The sequence below is a fragment of the Pinus tabuliformis genome, chromosome 8 (assembly GCF_031772625.1).
Source record: "Pinus tabuliformis cultivar Carrire ecotype Pingquan chromosome 8, CPIR1, whole genome shotgun sequence".
Taxonomy (NCBI): domain Eukaryota; kingdom Viridiplantae; phylum Streptophyta; class Pinopsida; order Pinales; family Pinaceae; genus Pinus; species Pinus tabuliformis.
This window is the reverse complement of record NC_142294.1, coordinates 839,890,028-839,905,311: the sequence shown is the minus strand read 5'-3', so window position 1 is coordinate 839,905,311 and position 15,284 is coordinate 839,890,028.

The following is a 15,284-nucleotide window of genomic DNA, read 5'->3' as shown; positions in this document are numbered from 1 at the left end:
GGTCAGGATATTCCTAAGACTCTAACATGGGATGCTTAGAATTTGGCTGAATGGAAGAAGTGTGTGGAAAGGGCGAGGCAGATAATCCTTGAGGGAGTCCAAGACCACATTGTCTCGAGTCTCCATGGGAAGGAAACTCCTCATTCTATGTGGAAAGAATTCACAGAATTGTATCAGAACAATAGTGACCAAAGGAAATCGGCATTGAAGGACAAAATTTGAAAAATAAAAATGGAGAAAGGCGAGACTTTTCCAAAATACTTGACCAAGTTCACTCAATGTCGTGATGAACTTGGAAGTGTTGGAATCATGGTTGTCAAGGGTGATATGGTGAGTCTTGCTCTTCTAGGACTCCCAAAGAGTTGGCATAGTTATCAGGACTTTGTCAATGGTCGGGAGAAGTTGCTAGATTAGGAACAACTATGGTCAGATTTGATGCAGGTGGAGATAAGGAGGAACACCAGATATGGGACCTCTTCTAAGGAAGTGGAATAGAATTTTGACTTAGCGAGGAAGGAAAAGAAGGCCAAAGGAAAGAAGTCCCAAGGTGAGGAATGCGGAAAGAACATGGACTTGATGAAAGTCAAGTGTTTTCACTATCATGAGCATGGGCACTATGCCAAGAACTGCCCAGAGAAGAAAGCAAGGAAGAAGGAGCTGACAATAGCGGTAGTAGGTGAAGCTCTAGCTTCACAAGTTGAACTTGATTTCACTCTCATTGTATTCATGGCCAACACTATCATGGGAGGCATGTGGTATCTTGACAGAGGTGCCCCATTCCATATGATGGGGAATAGAGATATCTTTATTGATTTTGAGGAGAATGACCTCAAATAGAGCATAGATTTTGGAGATGACGAGAGGTATAGAGCTATTGGGAGTGGTATGGTTACCTTTCAGAGGTAGTTTGGCTCCCCTCTCAAGGTCACACATGTGATGTATGTTCCAAGACTAAAGAAGAATCTTGTTTTAGTCTCGGTATTGGAAGACCGTGGCTACGATGTGGTTTTTTGTAAGGGAAAGGTTTTCCTTAAACACATCACCATGGGACAGGTGAAACAGATCGGTTCACAGGGCAAGAACTTGTATGCCCTTGTCATACAAGATGCATGAAAAGCTTTGAGGAGCAAGGCAAAGGTTAGAGACTTGCTAGTTGAGAGGGAGAGTAAATTACCTCTCAACATGCAACTCTAGAAGAAGCCATCTCAGACAATTCTGGAGCATCCATAATTGGAGAAACTGAAAGGAAACTAAGTGGAGGCATCCACTCATGTAGAGACCACCAATAGGGGGGAATTTCGAGCTCGGTGGGTAGAGGGATCACATGCAGCCATACCTCCAAGTGTGAGGTGGGGCGATATGAAGTGATAGTCCCAAGAGGGTCGAAATTGTGCAGCGTCCATTGAGAGGTTTTATCTCATGGATTGTACCTTGCTACAAGAGCCCAAAGTACATAGTAGCGGTAGGAATCAGTGGTGATTGATGTAGTCAGAGATCAGAGTGACAAAGGCAAGAAGTCAGATACTGAAGAGCACAAAGAAGGGCTGACAATAGTGCAGAAAGGTAGAGTCAATAGAAGCACAATGTTTTCAATCAACAAAGGTAATAACTATCAGAGACTTTTATGGCAGATGCATTATACTAATTCAGGTTGGATATTTTCTTTGTTTCTAGAGTTTTTGTATCAAAAAAACTAGAGATAATTGTTGCATGCAGAACATTTCGAAGGTTTAGGATCAAGATCGAGTTGAATTCCTTTCTTGTTGAGAGGGAGTGTTGAAAATAGCAATAAGAAATGTTAAAAATAGAATCTAAAAATTCCAATTTAATTTGTCCTTGAATTAAATTGTGAATTAAAATTGTAGTTATTTTCTCATAGAAACTTGTAATAGTTAACTAAGTTAAGTTGACCTAGCTAACTTAGGAATTTTGAGTTGGAAGTCTTTTGGAAGTCATGTGTATGTTCTCCCTAAGTTTTTTGGGTCTAGAATGAGTTTAATTGTGAGTTGTAATTAGATAACTAAGTTTACTTAGTTATATTCAGTTAAATTAGTTCTAACTATTTGTTGAGCTAATAGAGGATTAACAGTCAGTTGGTGCACTGGTGCATGCACAAGTGTCACTCCAATTAACTGAATATTCCTTCATAAGAAACTCATGCATGTCAGTTCAGAGAAAGACCCAATTGAAACTAGAGTGCAGGGGCAGTGTACTATTAGTTGTATGATTTACTGAGTCATAAATATCATGCATGCAATGAACGAAGGACCTAATTTTGGATTGCAAATTTATGGATGAGGAATTTCCCTTTAAATACAGGCTAATTCTCTTAAGGATTATGAAAAGAATTAGAAGCATGGAGGCTTGGAAATTTGTCTAAGTATTGTCCAAAGGAATTCATCAGGCGGAGGATAGGAAATACTTGTGCAAGTTAAGCTCAAGGTTGAGCAGAGAATATTGTATTCATTCAAATTATTTTACCAAGGGCACAAGTAAATAGGGGCTTGGAGAGCAGTAGAAGGGGCTAAGGTTTGTCTTGAGATTTCTTGTGAGCTGGGAGATTGATTATACTAAGTGTCGGGATTGTTCTTGTGATAACAAGTAGCATATTATCATCTTGGATTTATGATTAATGAAATATAGATAGTAGGGGTTTTGAGTTGTGGTTTCCCTAGATATTTCTTGTGTTATATGCCATTGATTTTCCTACCTCTTTCTATTATTGTTTTCATCAATTTTTATGGGCTTCAGCTATAAAGAGTAGAAGTCGATTCTTATCCTATGCTTTAGTACATTGCATGAGCTTGTGAATCTACAAGATTTTCTATAGAAAACTAGTGGCTAAGGAAAACATGGCTTCAAGAAATGGGTATATTATTAATGGAGTAAAAGGAGAAAAGTGTTGTGTAAGTAAAGTGAATTAAGAGATGGTTATGTTATAAAAGGTTGCATCATATCAATTTTGGAAACCTAATCAAAATAATCAAGGAAAAAGCTATAAGAGATATGGAAAAATTTTCAAAAATAGATAATACTATTTGTAAGCCATAACGACATGGGAAGAAAACTATGGTTTTCTTCAAAACAAAAGAGTACTCCAAATATAAGAGGCTATAACTCATTCACACAAACCTATGCAGACCAACCATGAAACACATTATAGAATATGATAGATATTTTATGATGCTAATTTATGTTTACACAAGAATAATTTGGGCCACATTTCTTATAGAAAAATCAGACGCATTTCAGAGATTTAAAACTTTTAAAGCTCTTGTTGAAAAAAATATTGATCCTGAAAATTAAATGTTTCAGATTAGATAGAGGAGGTAAGTTTTCCTCTAATGAATTTAATAATTGAAAAAGAAATTGGATTTGAAGGAAGATATCTATTTCCCGGACACCACAATAAAACAAAGTTGCTAAAATAAAGAATATAATAATGCAAGAAATGGAAAGAAAAATGTTTACTGAAGAAAATCTTCTTGATAAATTTGTAGGAAAAGTAGTCTACAGAATTGTCTACATTTTGAATAGGGGATAAATAAGAATAAATAACACAAAGACATGTTATGAATTATGGAAGGGAACAACAACTACAATCAAACACTTCAAGATATTTGGAATCAAATGCTACATAAAGGTAAATGAAGAAAATTTTGGAAATTTTAATTCCATAAGAGATGAAGGAATTTATAATGGGTACGCATAAAAAAGTAAAGGCTATAGAAGTTACAACAAAATACTATGCAAATTAGTTGGAAGCACTAGTGTAGGAGTGGATGAAGTATTTCCTCAACTTTAGCTATAAGTAAATGAAGACTTGAAAGAGGAAGAAGAGAAGAATTATGAAGAATAAGAGAAATATGAAGAGAAAGAATCACTACATCTAAAAGCTCCATCTAGGTATGTTCAAAAACATCATCTAGATAGTCAAATACTTGGAAATAAAGAATTAGGAGTTCAAACTAGAAATTTTTTTATAGGAAAATCAAGACATGAAAACGTTTTGTAGCTATTCATGATGGAGTCCTAATTTTTGCACAATATTGTCAAGATGAACATTGATTCAAGGCTATGAATGAAGAATTAGACCAAATTGAAAATAATACATGGGAAATTGTGCCAATTCTCAGGGACAAGAATGTGATTGGAACCAAGTGGGTCTTTAGGAATATTTTTAACGAAGATGGATTGGTAGGTAGGAACAAATATAAACTAGTATGTAAAGGTTATGCAGAAGTATAAGGAATTGACTTTGAAGAAACCTTTGCACGAGTTGTAGGACTTGAAGCCATCATAATGTTTTTGGATTTTATATGCTTCAAAAGTTTTAAATTTTATTGGATGGATGTGACATCAAAATTACTAAATTGAAATTTACAAGAAGTATATAATGAGCAACCAAAATGATTCAAACTATAAAAAGAAGGACATGTGTGCAAATTAAAGAAGTCCCTTTATGGTTTAAAACAAACACCTAGGGCTTGGTACTCAAGGTTAGATAAATGCTTGAAGAAATAAGGTTTTAAGAAAGGAACAACAAACAAGAATATTTATATCAAATTTGAGAATGATAATTTTGTAATCATTTTTGTTTATGTTGGTGATGTAATTTTTGGAAGCAATGCTAATTTCATGAGTACATGTTTTGAAACTGATGTGCAGAAGAAATGTGAAATGTCTATAGTACTTGAATTATCCTTTCTCCTTGACTGTAGATGCATCAATTAGCAAAAGGAATTTTCATTTCACAAACTAGGTATATTAAAGAAATATTTGGGAAATTTGACATGGACAACTATGTGCCCGTGAGAACACCCATGGTAACAAGATGTAAACTCGACAAGAATGATGAATCTATAGAGGTAGATAAGACAATGTATAGGTCTATGATTGGTAGATTACTTTATTTAACAACCTCAATACCATAAATTATGCAAGAAATAGAAGTCTTACTCAGATTTCAATCAAATCCAAGAAATATTCAGGTGTGTAATAAGGTGGATTTTTAGGTACCTACAGGGAACCATATATTTTGGCTTGTGGTATCCACGAGCTTATATTTCACTCTCAAGGTTTACAAAAAAAGACATTGGACTAGAAGTATTGATGATAGGTGATCCAAATTGGATCCTAGAACACTCTTTAAGTTTCCATGAACTCTGCAAAATTCATGCCAAAGTTTCAAAGTCTTATAAAGATCAAGCTATTAGAAGATATCCTCATAACAGTTGCAATTTTTGATCAGCGTGGAGCAACGACGACCCTTGGTCAAGTGTGCAAACCGTCGACCCATGGTAATGTGCACTACCACACATTAGAAAAACCAAAGGCCAGTTCAAGAAACGGGGGTAGTTTCTGATATGAAATTAGTGACAAGTCAAACCCATCAAAGAAGGAAAAGCCCCGAGTGCCCAGACCCGAAATAATGGTAAAATACGGAAAAATAGCATTCTGATTCCATCAGAAGTGGGGTCCCACAAAAATGGTAGAATATCGGAAGGGCTTCCAGCAGTAAGCAGTTTCAACCGAGTCTTTCCTGATGCCACACAATGGGTGCCATGCGTTTAGTGGAAGAGAGAGAAAACAACTCACATCGGACGGGTAAATGTCATGTTACTTATCCGCCAAATATGGATGATGACCGTTGGATTTGGAGGCTCCAGATCAATGATGGAGATGCAATCCGATGGATTACCAGATTTGACGAGGTTAACAGGCACAGTTGTATAAGATTTGAAGTCCGACGTGGACGATGCGTTGGAACAAGGTCGTGTTCGCAGGCATTCTTGGAGTTAACAAAATAAACGATCATTTTGAAAACGTCCAAGAGAACTGACACTTAGTTCATTATGAAATAGGTGGCCACCTCCTTATGAGGCGTTATACAGTGATGATTGCGCATAATAGAGGGATTCAAATAGACAAAGGTAGGGGAACCAGAAAGCTGGGAAGCGAAAACAAACAGTTAGAAGAAGATTGGCTTTAAAGCCACAAATTGACAGAGGGCAAGTTAAGAAAGTTAAGAGTAGAGAGAGAGAGAAGACGAGATGACCTGCAAAAGCAAAGGCAACATCGAGCCAGAGAGAGTTAGAGAGCCTGTGTACTCCTGAGAAGGCTTGAGAGGTTCAAGCGAACTCCTTCGTATATGCCTGTCATGTATGAGTCTCAGGTTGGGCTCATACTATTATGACCAATAGAGGTTGAGAGTCAGTAAGGAGAGTCTCTGTACTCTAGAGACTTCGGGGATCCAAGTACAGTCTTGCTGATTTATATTTGTTGTGTGAGACTCGAATTAAGCTCACTGTTGTAAAAACTCTGCTTGAAAACATAATAGAGAGGCCACCACTGAAGGCTAGACCAGGAGACGTAGCCCAGGAGTATTGGGTGAACTCCTTAGTAAACTTGTTGTGTTTATATGTGTTGCCTGTTGTGTTTTCTTTAACTGCTTCAGTGTCTATGTATTTTGCAATCTTATTGATCCGTTGCATAAAATAACATAGACACCTCCATGCACATGAGTCTGTAAGACCTTATTAACTGTCTTAGATTAATTACAGATCAAGTGGTATCAGAGCTTTAGGTTCCTAAGGTTAGACAAGCTTGTGCTAGATTATTTTTGTTGAATGCTAACTAGGACAAAGCTCAAATTAGGAGAAGGAGAGTTGGTTGAAACTAACCCAGAAATTGGAAGAGTCTATCCTAAGAAGAAAATGTCAGAAGAAAGTCCCTTGGAATCAGACTCCCAATTCATGGACAGTTTCATGACCATGAGAACCATGGTAGAAGATATGTATAGAGAATTTAGGAAAGGTAGAGGTGAAGATTCTTCAACCTCCAAACAAGGTAAAGGAGAAGAAGAACCTCTTCTAGTTGCTCACCCAAGAGGCAAAGGAAAAGAGGAAAAACCCTCTCCACATCTCCCCCATCATCACCTTCATCATCATCATCTTCTTCATATAAAGAAATCCTTGAAAAGAAAAAGAAGAAACCTTATTTGATTAAATTAGAAGTGAAGTTTGATTTGCCAGTTTATGACAGAGAATTGAATGTAGAAAAGCTAGATAACTGGATTAGACAGATTGATGTATATTGCAAAGTGAAAAACATCGTTTCAGAAAGGAGAAAGATTTAGCTGGCTAGCCTATGCCTCGGAGGCACTGCCCTGGTATGGTGGGAAGGTAGAACACAAGCTGATTTGAAGAAGCATGGTAAAACTCTTTCTACCTAGAATGAATTTGTTTCTGCAATTAAAAAACAATTATATTCACTAGCTTATATGCAGCAAGCTATGATGAGTTGGAAAACTCTTGCCAATTGAAAGGGCAAAGTGTACAAAGTTACACGCAAGAATTTAGGAAAAGAGATTTGATTCTAGGCATTTCTTTAGACTCACCTGAAACTCTGTTGAAGTATATAGGTGGTCGACATAGTTATTTGAGACATACCATTCTCATGTTTAATCCCACTAGCATAGATGAGGTATCTATTCAGGCTACACATCTAGAGGCTAGAGGCAAGAATGTGAACCCAGAAGTTGGGCGATCATCAAAACCCACTGTAAGCAAGAACAAGGAAAATGGAAAGAAGAAATGGAAAGAGAGGAATGAAAATGTTGTACAGAAGACAAAACCTTTGTGCACTCACTCCAAGAAGGATGGGCATGATGATGAACATTGTTGGATTCAGCATCTGGAGCTGAAGCCCAAGAAGTACGATGGCAAAAATAAAAAGACTGATGCTACTATTCAAAAGGATTTGGGGTCAGACTTAGGGGATGAAACAACAATCACAGCCACAGGTATAAAAGGTAAAAATTCTAATGCATCTACTAGTAATTCTGCACAATCTACTGATAATGAAGAAAAAGAGAGGAAAGGACATGATTTTTTTCATATTAGAGTTATTTCCAAGCATCAAAAGATTGATACTTTGTTTGATAATGGCTCACAAGTAAACTTAATTTCTAAAGCAATTGTAAAGAAGCTAGGATTACTAACCACACCTCACAAGAATCCATATCCATTAGGTTGGTTATGTGATAAAGCAAAGCTACAAGTGAGTAGACAATGTAAACATAGTTTTTATTTTGGGTCAGCATTTGTAGATGAGGTTGAGTTAGATATTGTCCCCTTGGATATATGTGGAATTGTTTTAGGAAGCCCTTACTTGTATGATAGAAAAGCCATTTTCTATAGAGATAAAAACAAGTAACAACTCATTAAAGATGGAATTGAATATATTGTAAGAGCTCATAAACTCAAGAATAATTATACTCTCATAAACTCAGGGCAGATGAAAAGAATTGTAAATTCATGCAAACAATTTTTACTGATGGTTGTAAAGGAAAAGAAACCCGATAAAACCAATGTATTTGAGGGCTGTAATGCTAAACAACAAGCTGATTTAGAAAAAATTGTTTCAGAATATGATATACTATTTCAAGAACCTAAAGGCCTGCCACCCAAAAAGGAAATAGTACATGATATTAATTTGCAGCAAGATGTTCCATTGCCTAACATCGGAATGTATAGGTTGTTGCTTTAGAGAATGCAGAAATTAAGAAGCAGGTATAGGAGCTGCTCGAGAAATGGTTCATAAGACCTAGCACATCACCATGTGGATCTCCAATTGTCTTAGTGAGAAAGAAAGATGGCTCATGGAGAATGTGCATTGATTACTGAGCATTGAATAAGATAACGATAAAAAATTGTTATTCCCTTCCTTGCATAGATGATCTATTAGATCAGTTGAAAGAAGTTGTTTACTTTTCCATGTTGGACTTGCATAGTGGCTACCATCAGGTCAGAGTTGCAGCGCAAGATGCATGGAAGACTGCTTTCAAAACAAAGTAGGGATTGTACGAGTGGTTAGTTATGCCTTTTGGCTTAACTAATGCTCCTACTTTCATGAGAGTAATGAATGATGTACTCAGGCCTTTTATTGATGATTTTGCCATTGTATATCTAGATGACATTCTTGTATTTAGTAAAACATGGGAAGAACATTTGAAGCATGTAAAGCAGACTCTAGATGTTTTGAAAAGAGAAAATCTTTCTGTTAAGCTATCAAAATGTGAATTTGTCAAAACATATTTGAATTATTTTGTTCATATTGTAGGGGGTGGTGAATTGAAGATAGACCCCTCTAAGGTTGCAATCATTGTAAACTAGCCTAAACCCAAATCTACTATAGAAGTTAGAAGCTTCCTAGGAGCAACACAGTATTGGTGAAAGTTTATTGCTAACCTTTCCTTGATTGCATCTCCCTTACATGGTTTAACAGGATTGAACAAGGTGTTTCAGTGGGGAGGCAAAGAGAAGAAAGCCTTCGACACCTTAAAAGAAAATATTAGTACAGCACCAGTACTAGCACTGCCCAATCTTCAAAGACCCTTTGAGATTGAAATGGATGCCAGTGACTATGCCATGGGAGCAATGTTGATGCAGCATGGTAAACCCATATGTTATCATTCTGAGACATTTAATTCTGTAGTAGTAAATTATCCCACATATGATAAGGAATTGTATGCATTAGTACAGAGTGTGAAAAAGTGGAAACATTATCTAATGGGCAAAGAGACAGTTATACATACTAACCATCAACCACTTCAATATTTACACTCACAAACTAAGTTGCAGTAATCAAGACACTACAGGTGGATGGGTTTTCTACAACAGTTTCATCTTGTCATCAGATATAAAAAGGGCATACACAATAAAGTTGCAAATATGTTGTCCATACCAATCATAAATGCATCTACTATACTTAAGCACAGGGAAAATTTTAATAACTACTGTAAATTTATATGTATAATAAATGGGCTAATCCCCATGATACATAGGAAAAATGGGAGGTGATTTTATCAATAATATAATATGCATATATAAAATTTTTGGTGAATCTCTCACCAGATTATATTATCTTGTACAGTGATGGAGAATCTTTCACTGAATTATAAAATCTTGTAAGATCTTGGCAAATATTTTACTGAATAATAAAACATTATGAAGTCTTGGCGAATGTTTTGTTAAAGTATGAAACCATATATGATAATAAGAAAACATATTCATTAAACTGTAATATACTAAGATACATGTTTGGAAAAAAGAAACATAATTTTCTTTTCCTACAAACAATGTTCCAAGTTTCAGTGGTCGTGTTTGTAAAGGTTCTTACAATACACTCTTTCATATGCTTCTATTAGTTTTGATAATATTCCACAACAAAGTTCTTGTAGGTGTTGATATTGACAATGAGTTCTATCAAGGTAGGAGAGATTAATCTTTTCTCTACAACTTTTGTCAAGCTACCACTTTTTTCAAGTTATCAAATTTCTTTCTTATTCCATAGACTCCAAATGCGAGATAAGAAAAAGCACATCAAGTTTGTTTACCCTAACACGCCAACAAGTAGAAAGCTCCAACTATATTATATAAGAAAGTATTAGGTATCCTAAAGGCTTGAAGGGGATCTAATTGAAAGAAGTGACCATTGTGAGAATCCTTCCAATCAATATATGAATATATAAATGTAGATTTATGATTATTTTAATGGAAATATTCAATTAAATAATAAAATTTAATTACGTCTCTCCCAATCTAAATTGCTTATTAGCATAATTCACTACTCTCATAGGTCTCGCTTTTTTAACAGCGTTCTAACATGTAGATTAATTTCCTTTTTGGTGAATAATCTCCACCCTTTAGGAAAATATGCTGCAGTAGCTCCAACCCCTACAGATCATTAGGACAAACTAAGAATAGCACAAAAGATGAAAGGTTGTACAAACCAACTTATTTTTCAAACAACTAATCCAACATCAATACCTAAAATTTTTCATGAAGATATCATATTGAGAATCTTTGAAAAATGGTGAGAAATCTTCTGCGAGGGTGATGTGGAAAGAGTGATAAGGTTTCATTGTTTTAATTTTTTTTTTGTTAAATCAGAAAATGTTAAAAACCAATATTAATGGAGATATTGTTATTTTTTATTAAATTTTGTGAAGTGAATAAATGTAGCTTTAACCATTCACCTTAATATGTTTTTACAATATAATTTGTCTATTTAATATCTTCAATATCATAAAAACCAACTTATTTCCATCTTAACTCCACATATACCACTCTTAGGGGGATGAAATCTATTTATCCCTCTCAGCACTTGGTAGACCCAAAATTAAGATGGATCTAAGATGATAGAATTTCCCCTTTAAATAGTCTATGCTCACATGAATACCATGGTATTACCATGGGTCAATACCATGGGTTATCATAAACTTGGAGCTTAAAAATTACTATTAGTAATTTATAAAAATTAATAAAATTAATAATTGATTTTTATTTTAACCAAGTTAAAATGTTTAACATACATTAAATTACAACATCCATTTTTACTCTTGATCCACCAAGTCCTAAGAGGGATCAAATATTTTTTCACTCTATGCTAGTTTGCATATCACGATATTTGATCCCTCTCGGGGCTTAGTAGATCCAGAGTAAATATGGATTTATGCTTGTTTAATTCCCCCATTTAAATAGGCTACATTCCACGTGAATACCATGGGTCAATACCATGTGCCATTTTTATTTTTATTAATACTAATATTAGGGTTAATAATGTTTTTTTGCATGGTATTAATAATAATCTAGCCCATGGTATTTGGCCCATATTATTTTTCCCATAGGTTTAACTTAAATATAACACATTTTTTGAGTGTCCTTAAATATAAGATGACTTATGGAGTAAATATAAAAATATGTTTTATTTGTTTACCATACCTCTTGTTTATTTATATTTTTATTAATTTACCATACCTCTTTTACAAATATGGTATTTGGCCCATAGGATTCACTTAAATAAAACCTCCTTTTTGAGCCTTCATAAATAGAAAGAAGGTTATGGACTAAATATAAAAAGAGGTTTTATTTATTTACCATACCTCTTTTATAAATAAGGTATTTGGCCCATAGGATTCACTTAAATAAAAGCTATTCTTGAAAATTACGGCGAATGGAAGGTTGTAACTCCTAATTTCAAGGGCTAAATTTACCTTTTTTACACTCTCCCTTAAAATAAGGTGGGCTATTTGAAGCAATTTGTAAAAATTTACTATGATACAAAATATTCACCCACTAAAAATTTAAAACCCCTTAATTTCGCCTAAGGGTAAACATTTCACCCCTAAAATTTTCCATGCTTAAGCATAATTCAGTATTGCATGAAAGCTACATTGAACAGTATGCTCAAGATATAGTTTTTAAAGATGTATATGCAACTTTAAGTAAAGGACAACAAGTAGAAGAATTGGATTATCATGTTAAGGACCAACTCTTGTATCATTTTGGAAAGTTATGCATTCCTCAAACCGAAAGAGTAAAGATAATTTGAGAAGCACACACTTCTCTAATATCAAGTCACTTTGGTGTAAGTAAAATAGTTGCACAACTGCAATGATTTTGTTATTGGCAAAAAATGAATGAAACAGTTTCTATATATGTAAGAGGGTGTACCATGTATGCTAAAAGCAAGCCCAGCAATAGAAAACTAGGCTTGTACACTCCACTACCAGTTCCTTCTCATCCTTGGGAAAGTGTTTCCATTGACTTTGTTGGGGGACTGCCTAAATCTAGAAAAGGCCATGACTATTTGTATGTTATTGTGGATAGGTTCAACAAAATGTGTATTTTAATACCTTGTAACAAACATATTACAGCTGAACAAACAACAAAGTTGTTCTTTCAGCATGTATGGGTTCATTTTGGATTACCCATTTCCATTGTATCTGATCGAGATTCCCAATTTGTTGGAAAAATTTGGTCAAGTCTATGGGAATTGATGGACACCAGACTGAAGAAGAGCATAGCCTTTCATCCACAAACAGATGGCCAAATAGAGGTGGTCAACTGAATAGTGATCTAGTTGCTCAGAGGATATTGCAGCAAGCATGCCAAGCTTTGGGATGAACATTTATGTTATGTGCAACATGCTTACAACCAGGCTAAACATTCTTCTACACAGGGATCTCCTTTTGAGACCTGTTTTGGTTTCACACCAAGGTCTCCCTTGGATTTTGTCTTTGGTAAAGACATAGTGGTTGATGGACATAATGATGTGGACAAGGAAACCAACTTCATTGAACAAATCTAAGAGATTCACCAAGCAGTACAGGAACAGTTGGAAAAGAGCCAAGCCAAGTACAAGGCAAGGCATGGTAAGCATCAGATTGAGCATAGTTTCCAAGTTGGTGATCAAGTCTGGCAGTATATCAACAAAGACAGAATGTAAGGTGAAGGTAAGAAACTGAAGCCAATAAGGTGTGGACCTTTCAAGATACTTGAGAAAATCGGTGAGAATGCCTTTTGCCTTGATTTACTAGCTTACATGCACATCTACTTAGTTGTTAATGCAGAAAGCTTGAGACTATTTGAACCTTCATTGATTGAAGATCTCGAAGAGTAGAGTCAATTGCCTTCTATTGATGATCTGTTACCTGAATATTTCAATGAATAGCAAGAAGATACAGTTCTGGATAGGAAGGTGAGAACTATGTGTAGAGGGGATGTTGAGTACCTCAGGATTGGACTGAAAGGTTCAAAACCAAACAATGAGAAATGAATAGAAATTGGGCAAGCAAGGAATTTGTACCCTCACTTGATTTGTGTTTAAAAAAAAAAGAAACCCAACTTTTGGTGGTCCAAAAGATTTTTTCAGTGGGAAGGCTGTGATCCAAATTGGATCCTAGAACACTCTCTAAGTTTTCATGAACTCTGTAAAATTCATGCCAAAGTTTCAAAGTCTTATAAAGATCAAGCTATCAGAAGAAATCCTCATAACAGTTACAATTTGTGATCAGCGTGGAGCAAAGAGGACCCTCGGTCAAGCGCGCAGACCATTGGCCCATGGTAACATGCACTGCTACAAATGAGAAAAACCAGAGGCCAGTTCGAGGAACGGGGGCAGTTTCTAATATGCGATTAGTGACAAACCCCTCAAAGAAGGAAAAGCCTCGAGCACCCGGACTTGAAATAATGGTAAAATACAGAAAAATAGCATTCCAATTTAGTCAGAAGTGGGATCCCACAAAAAGCGGCAGAATATCAGAAGGGCTTCAAGCGGTAAGCAGTTTCAACTGAGTCTCGCCCAATGCAACAAAATGGGTGCCATGCATCCGGCAAAAGAGAGAGAAAATCACTCACATCGGATGGGTAAACATCATGTTACCTATCTGCCCAATATGGGCGATGACCGTTGGATTTGGAGGCTCTAGATCAATGGTGGAGACGCAATTCGATGGATGACCAGATTTTATGAGGTTAATAGGTAGAGTTGTATAAGATTTGAAGTCCGACGTGGACAATGCATTGGTAGAAGGTCATGTTCACAAGCATTCTTGGAGTTAACGGAATAAACAGTCATTTTGAAAACTTCCAAGAGAATTGACACTCAGTTTGTTATGAAATAGGTGGCCACCTCCCTGTGAGGTATTATAAAGTGATGATTGCATAGATCAGAAGGATTCAAATGGATAGAGGCAGGGGAACCAGAAAGCCGGGAAGCGTAAACGAACAGTCAGAAGCAGATTCGCATTAAAGCCACAAAATGACAGAGGGCAAGTTAAGCAAGCTAAGAGTAGAGAGAGAGAAGCTGAGCTGACCTGCAGAAGTGAAGGAAACATCGAGCCAAAGTTGGGACAGAGCTAGAGAGAGTCAGAGAGTCTGTGTGCTCTAGACGAGGCTTGAGAGGTTCAAGTGAACTCCTCCGTATATTCCTCTCATGTATGAGTCTCAGGTTGGGCTCATACTATTATGACCAATAGAGGTCGAGAGTCAGTAAGGAGAGTCTGTGTACTCTATATACTTGGGGGATCCAAGGACAGTCTTGCTGATTTATATTTGTTGTGTAATTCTCGAATCGAGCTCACTGTTGTAAAAAATCTGCTTGAAAACATAATAGAGAGGCCACCATTAAAGGCTGGACCAAGAGACGTAGCCCAGGAGTATTGGGTGAACTCCTTATTAAACTTGATGTGTTTATATGTGTTGCCTATTGTGTTTTCTTTAACTACTTCAGTGTCTGTGTGTTTTGCAATCTTATCAATTCGTTGCGTAAAATAACATAGACACCTCCATGCACATGAGTCTGTAATACCTTATTAATTGTCTTAGATCAATTATAGATCAATAGGAAAAGAACCAGTGGGGGAGTCTGCTTTCTAGGAAGTTGTCTAGTCTCTTGGCTTAGCAAGAAACAAACTTTCATTTCATTGTAGAAACATC